Genomic DNA, 7,692 nt, shown 5'->3' with positions numbered 1-7,692 from the left:
GATTTAAATAACATCCTTTACTTTCATGTTTGTGGTAAATGACATGTTTGAATTAAATATGTAAGTATGGTTAATATAGTATATTTTATATGGCATTTTCTCTTTTCACAATAATAACGACAGTCTCACATGGAGCGTCTTGTGATTCTATGCATTACTGGATTGTGCCTCTGTCACGTGGTCTATGCTCAAGCTGTTAACTGTAATAAATTGTGCATATACTCTGGATGGATGGAATAAGGCTAGTGTATCACTACAATGCCAGAAGCCGAAATATTATCATTGCCTGACAGACGAATTTGGCCACTTTATTAAAAAGTGTTCCCAGAGAATTTTAGTCCCAAAAGGTATATCAGAATTTACCATCAAACTAAATATCAAGAAAATCCCATGTCAAAGTAAACAACAATTTGCATTTTTCATGAGACCTACACAAACAAATAACCTTTTGTCGAATGAGACACGTAGACAATCAGATAAAAATGGTATGCAATGGGTATAATTTTGATATATTTGGCATTAACAATATTATTTAGTTTGTGATGTGAATGGGTTTCCATGTTTTAAAAGGAATGTGTCCCAAGTTCAACAGTGACTCCGGACAGATGGATGTGTTTGAATGTTAGTCCCATCAAAACGGTTGCCCACCCACTCATTTTTGGTCTAATGATGCGTATAATTGTATGTATACATATATCTATACTTCATAAAAAAAATATAAAAAAATCATACGGAATATCAAATCGAACATCAAAATTTGCTGATCAAGGATGTATTATCATATCGACAAAATCAGCAAATGACCCAATATCTAAAACAAATGTGAGTCTTTATTCTAGATTTTTTAATCGTACTTAACTTTCTCTTTTGTAAGTAATAATCCATATCATTCAAAATTGTCTACTATTATCATCATAGATCGATTTTAAATTGTAGGTTGCTCACGCAAACGTAATCATATTGGCAGTAGCTGTTATTTGTGTCACCATTTTAATCGGCGTGATGATAATGTTGCGAAGGCAAATACAAGGATCATGTAGAATGTGCCTCAAAGGTAAATAATACGTTATTTAAAAATGCTAACATTGGGGTTGCAATATCATCACGTGAGCCGAACCCAGACAAGTTTTTCCTTATTAGTTATAAACTTTTTGATATCTTAACTCAAACTAGTATATACTGGAATACCTTTATCGGGATATCTGATACGATGTAAAAGGTAGCCTGTTTTTATGTCGAAATATTCAACGGACAAAGTATTCCAATAAAATTTTCTTCTTAGTTTAATTCTTTCTATTGACCAAATTATCCTGATACATTTATCATTTTCCCGATTCCTTCTCTGAAGCTAAAAGAAGAAACTGATTGATAGCAGACTCATGTTTTCAACATTTTCACATTTCCGGTAAAAACCAATTCTGATATAAATATTGTTAAAAAATTAATTTTTGGATGAAAGACGTCTATCACCGGAAACCTATTTCAGATTTCTACTAATAACGTTTGTGAAACAATTGTTTTATCAGAAGAAGAGAGCAGGAATAAAATTCCGCTAAACGGCCAATCCCAGCAATCTGAAGACAGAGGGCGGATCACCGAAGAGGAGAAACTGATTGGTATATAGACATGTACAAGTAATAGCTTTCCAAAAAGTTTGCCTGACTAAACAAAATTATTCAATGGAAGCATGCATGTATCAATTAGGATATCTTATTAGAAATTAATTTTAATTTTCGCTGCTGATCATAAATTTATGATCGTAACGTGCAAATTGACGAAATGTCAGTCTTCTGCGATCTAGAACATGTACATATATATCACTTGAAATTCATTTATTTTATTAATTCAATTCTTTTAGGAATGTACACATATCATAAAAGTGCATGTAAGCTTGAAAGCTGAAGAGTAAATAGTCGTTTTTTAGAATTGTATTTGTAGTAATAAGATGCAAAATCAACTGAAAGGCATTTTTAAAAATTTCCAACCATATGAAATATGAAAGGGTATACAAACACGTATTGTTTTTTAATGTGTGTGGGCAGCATCGTCAAAATCATATTGACAAGCAATTAAAATACGGCGAATTCTCAAATTCATGAAAAAAACCTTAACTGTAACTTCAATTAAATTAGAATTCCTTATTTGCATTTATTGCATGCTCCCACAAAAGTGTGTGTGTGTGTGTGTGTGTGTGTGTGTGTGTGTGTGTGTGTGTTTGGGGGGGGGGGGTCCATGATATTTCCATTTATCAAATAAAGTTAAGAAAAGAGCCAGCTGCCAAAATAGTGGGGAGGGGGAAGCAGCCCCCCTAACCCCAACCCCCGATGCTACGTGCCTGTGATGTAAACAAATGGGGTGCTCTGGGGTATTCGCATGATCCCAACGGACTCGTCAACTAATCGGTGCGCAAAAAACAATGAATGAGACATTATGGTGCGAAATCCTGCTATTACCGTTCACGCAACGAATGAACTCATCCATTGGCAGAGATCCATGGGGAGGGGGTCAGATGAATTTATTGACATTTGTTTTGTAACAGATACATACATGTATATTATACTTTGGATCAGATGTTTTGGAAGAAATCTAACGAATTAAGAAACACACTTGATAAGTAATTGTTAAATGTAGTAATGAACATTTATAGTAAGACACGCGAGTTATGATCCCTTTTCAAGGTTAATGAAATCGCCCAACTGAACGAAAATCGGGTCACATCCTGTTTCGGCGATTTAGTTCCTCCAGTAAACATTCCAGCTGTAAAAATATATATTTGTTCAAATCCAAACTGATGACTGTCTTGTAGTAATGATAATCCAACACCAGTTATTACTTGCATTGTACCGTAATAGACAATATGTTACGACTTGTTGCGATGACCCCCCTCCCCCTTTTTCACCGTTCAAATATAGTGGAATGCTGATCTATTTTTAAATCAGGATTACATATGTGCACTGCATGGTGAATGTCCCTTTTACTTGAAACTCTTGCTCGCTGTTTTTATTACATCCCATATATCATTTTCATCAATTGTGAATGTAAATGCTGACATCTTAAACATGCACCGGTTAATCTTTTTTGTGAAATATCATGATATTGCTTCAGTTGTCCCATTGTCTGCACTGTTTCGGAGAATGCAACTTTTAAACCTTAGATATGCTTGACGTCATGACGTCAGGCAATAATATTTTACTTCAAATAAAATGTTGAGTGAAATACAATTTGATAGATTAATATTAATTTGAAAATTTGATTATGTATAACAAAACTCTTATGTTTTTAAGGTAATACGAATAAGTTCTCGACAGATGTTATGTTTTAAGATGTAGTATTGATATATATCGATATCATTTTACAATCGTTAAACATCAGTCCAGTTAATTAAAACGTTAATTGCAACAATGTTGTTTTACATTGTTTTCGATATTAATGAAATCGTTTCGATATCAATTTGCAAATGTCAATAACTGTAGTTGAAAAAGGTTTCAAAATTTTAACCCTACCGTCGATAAAAATTAGTTAACTACACATTCAAATTAATACTTGGATAAATTTGATTGTACTTGAAAAAATAATCTTTTAACTGTCGTTTATTAACGAAAGTTTTTTTTTTCAGATACAACACATACATCTGCTAGTGAAAGGAATGGTCAAACTCAGGAATCAGCTCACAAAAGGAAGGACAAGGAAAAGGAAAACCTGATCAATATTAAAGGTTTGTTTATAGATTTGAATTCTTTCCAAAATGTTGACCAAAACGCTAATGAATTTAATGTAAATAACTTTTTAAAAATATTTTTTGAGCAAAAACATTTCTTAATTAAAATGTCATGAATATTGAATTAATTGAAATCCCAAGAGCCAGTCAGACACAGCAATATAGACAAAAACGACAGACCAATGAGCGAAAATAACTGATAGGTATTTAGTTCATTCAAGATGTGTATTTCAGATTAAGTAGGTTATTTTTATCTATGTTCTAATATATATATATATATATATATATATATATATATATATATATATATATATATATATATATATATATATATATCTACATCTATCTATCTATCTATCTATCTATCTATCTATCTGTGATGTTTTATTTGGATAGAGGTCTAGGAATATAATAATAATATACTCACTCACTCACTCACTCTCTCTCTCTCTCTCTCTCTCTCTCTCTCTCTCTCATATTTATATATGAATTTATTATAGATTTATCAGCAGCATAAGCTCACCAAAAGATATCATTGTTAATTTTTATTATAGGAATTATATTTGATTACAGATTTGCCCATGGATTTGATGAAGGGAATATATGGAGTTTATATTCTAATTTTGGTAAATGGGAGAAATACATATTTAGATGAAAACATCGTTAAAAAAGCAGCCATGAAAGAACTTAACATAGCAGTTGATATGGAAAATATTTTTTAAAAATAGGCATACAACAACACAGAGGGGAGTTATGTATTTAGAGACTGGATTCCGTCAGATGGAGAATACGATGAAACTGATTTACGAAGAACACAGTTCGAGATAATACACGCCATCAAATGGAACAGAACGAAATTTGTTTGTGTTTTTCCGCTTAAGGTTTGGACAAAAAATACATTATTAAATGAGATGGGACGTTGGAATGTTTGCAGACTGAAAACAATATCCAATGCCACTTAGCTAGAATACGTATATAAATACCTATTTTTCCTGTTTAACGGTGATCCTGGTTTTTCTGTTATCGAATCCTTTATGTATTTACAAAGATAAAGCATGGAGTAAAAAATGTTAAGATACGATTGATCGACGGATATTTGCAATAGAAAAGCCAAACTTCACAATGTAATATAATTAAGTTGAGCCCTTTCATCACCTTCCCAGATTTGTAAATGGCCACAATAAATAATGTATGGTTGCTAAGCTAAAATTCAAATTGAGTAAAAACTCAAATTGAGTGACATTCTCGATCTCGATGATGCACACTGGGAAAAACTTCTCTATCATATGCATAAAACTGATTTTGGTAACAACTGATAACTTAATATCCAAAACCTGTGTCATTAAAATCTATTCATATTTTTCTGTTGTAATTGTTTGACCAATTCTTATTTCATATTTATTTTAAAACGTATGGTAAGCGACCGGTTTACTTATATGCGATTTCTAATCTTTCATGAAATGCAGTCTTTTGTAAGAAATCACAAACAGTTTTGCATTCAAAAGAAACGTAGTGGATAAATTACATTGTATTTACCAAACAATGTATACTCTTTTTTATTATTCCCTGACTCCTATACGTTCAAAACAGCGTCCAAACAGCGTCAAACCTGGCAAAATTGAGGACGGAGGTGTTGATCCGGTACATATAGAACTAGGCAATAAAAGCATCGTGGGTTATAAGACTTGTAGATGAATCTTGCATGCTTGATAATATATTTCAAGGGTATATAAAAACACAGAATTAGATATTGATTATTTACTATCAATGTTTGAAAGAAAAGTTGAAAATTTGGAAGTTTTTTTAAATCTACATGCTGTGTAAAAAGAATTGCTGTGTTGTTTAAATGAATGTTAAATTAATATATCTAAACTATCAAATGTAACATTTGCTCAACAACCACTGTGGAATAATACTTTGTTCGAACGTAAGGGAAAATCATTATTTCTTTAAAACTGGGTAATGAGTAAAATGTTGTATGTCAAAGAGTTATTCAACAAAAATGGTGAAATCAAAACACTACAAGAACTTTCAAATGATCTAAAGAAAAAAATAATTGATTGTGTAAATACAATACATGTAGTTTAAAGAAATTGAGCAAGAAAAATGTGAGCGTTTTGATATGAAATGTTGTTTTAATTAAAAAATACCGAAAAAAAAATGTTTATAATTTTCAGAAGGGGGCACTTGATATATTCGATAAGAGATGTAAATTTTACTATGTAAACTTGCTTCATATAAGGAATAAGGAATCATTCTTTGAGTATTATGAGGTGATAATTTTGGTCGGGGCATGATCAAATCCAATAAAGCCCGAATGGCTTTATGATAGATTAATTTTTTGATAGATAGATTAAATATTGCGTGGACCCTGAGGTCCACGCAGAAAATATATAAGCGAGGTTAAACCGGATGCTATGGGGAAAATTCAGTCTGCGCATGAGCTAGCCTGGTTCCTGTGCGTAATGGGTAGCTCAGGGAACCAGGCTAGCACAGGTTTATCTGAATCGGGATCGGGATTCCATGCCATATGCACATGTAAGTTCAAAGGCGCTGTAATTGTAAAGTTGTCGGTAAACATTACAGAAACAAAGTATTCCTTTTAAAGAAATGATCGGCATGTGATATAAACTGTCAGTATAATGAAATAAGGTAATGTTATGCCGAAACTACAGCATGCATCAAATAGCATAATTTGCAATGTTTTGTGGTTTTCCGAATACACATGTAGCTGAACTTTACTTTTATAGAAGGCGAGGCTAGATCGAGTACTTCCCGATTAAAATTATTTAAGTATTTAAGTATGAATGAATAATTATGTGACTGTAGATAATATAATGGTTGTATAAAAGTTTAAATCTCAAGAAAAATGCACCAAAATCACAAAGCTGTCACTGCATAATTAACAAAGTAGTGCGACGCGTACGTAATGTGTGAGCAAATAGTAGAATTCGCCGAATGCCTGATACTATACATGCAATCTTCATTAATATAGATCATAATATTTATTATTTTAGAAGTATGAACCCTTTTAAAAATTCTGAGATTAAAAGTCAACTATACATATACAGTGTATCGCATAGCCCCCTAACTCCGTCACTACCCTAACTCCGTCACTTTCGGGAAATTCCTCGCCGTTTGAAATCAAGTGCGATTATGGCGTCATTTTTTGCATGTCAATAATCTTCAATCAAATGTCAACAATTTACAACGGTTAAATTTAAGAATGTGTATAAACATAACAAAATTACACCTTGCACATTTTATGCAACAATAATTGCGTGAAATCAGCTAACATCTTTTCACGGATGCACTAAAATAACGATATTTCTAACACGCGGGCCTATTTGATTACTTACCGTGGTCAGTCATTTTAAGAGAGGTCACGATGAAACATTTCACATGTAATTTATTTTTTATTAAGGTCATTAATACATTTTTTTTAGTCCGCAATATCTTTTGTGCACTACACTTGATGATAACGTCAAATCGCTCATGCCGTAATTTTTTAATTATACAGGGTTACAGATATATACGGTATGTCGGTATTTGGAATATGCTACATTTATTAAAAATGTAATTAATAAATAAAATAATCATTAATATATTCATAGTTGATATGATATATTTCAAATATATAAGGACAGAAATCAAACGGCATCCATACATTCTGAGAGGTCATTGTGATTTTTGTTACAAGGGCCCATTTTTTTTTATTCTGGCGATCATTTCACTTTGATGAAATGATATACAATTTAAATTGTATACACCGATTTTACTTATAATAACTTGGCCTAGATAGAAGTTGAGTTTAAACTAAATTGTTAACGTGTCTTCATTCCCTGGCGTATCATAGATCATGTGGGTGACGGAGTTAGGTTCATAAGTTATGATAGCACGTGTGATAAACGTCGTATTCAGAGAGCTTATTTGAATAATAATAAAAATATTTTTGCTAAATAAATAATTTTCTA

The 7,692-nt window shown here is 31.9% G+C and overlaps 1 long non-coding RNA gene across 1 annotated transcript; it reads left to right on the top strand.

The window, feature by feature from the left end:
- The first annotated feature begins 206 nt into the window (after nt 1–206).
- Nucleotides 207–1,054, top strand: LOC136275306 (uncharacterized). The gene is made up of 3 exons (XR_010713873.1): nt 207–347; nt 571–681; nt 937–1,054. It is a non-coding gene; the product is annotated as an uncharacterized lncRNA (long non-coding RNA).
- Nucleotides 1,055–7,692: the final 6,638 nt, after the last annotated feature.

This window comes from Magallana gigas, chromosome 5 (genome assembly GCF_963853765.1).
Source record: "Magallana gigas chromosome 5, xbMagGiga1.1, whole genome shotgun sequence".
NCBI classification, from domain to species: Eukaryota; Metazoa; Mollusca; class Bivalvia; order Ostreida; family Ostreidae; genus Magallana; species Magallana gigas.
The sequence above is the reverse complement of the archived record's forward strand: the minus strand, read 5'-3'. Positions and strand labels throughout refer to the sequence as shown.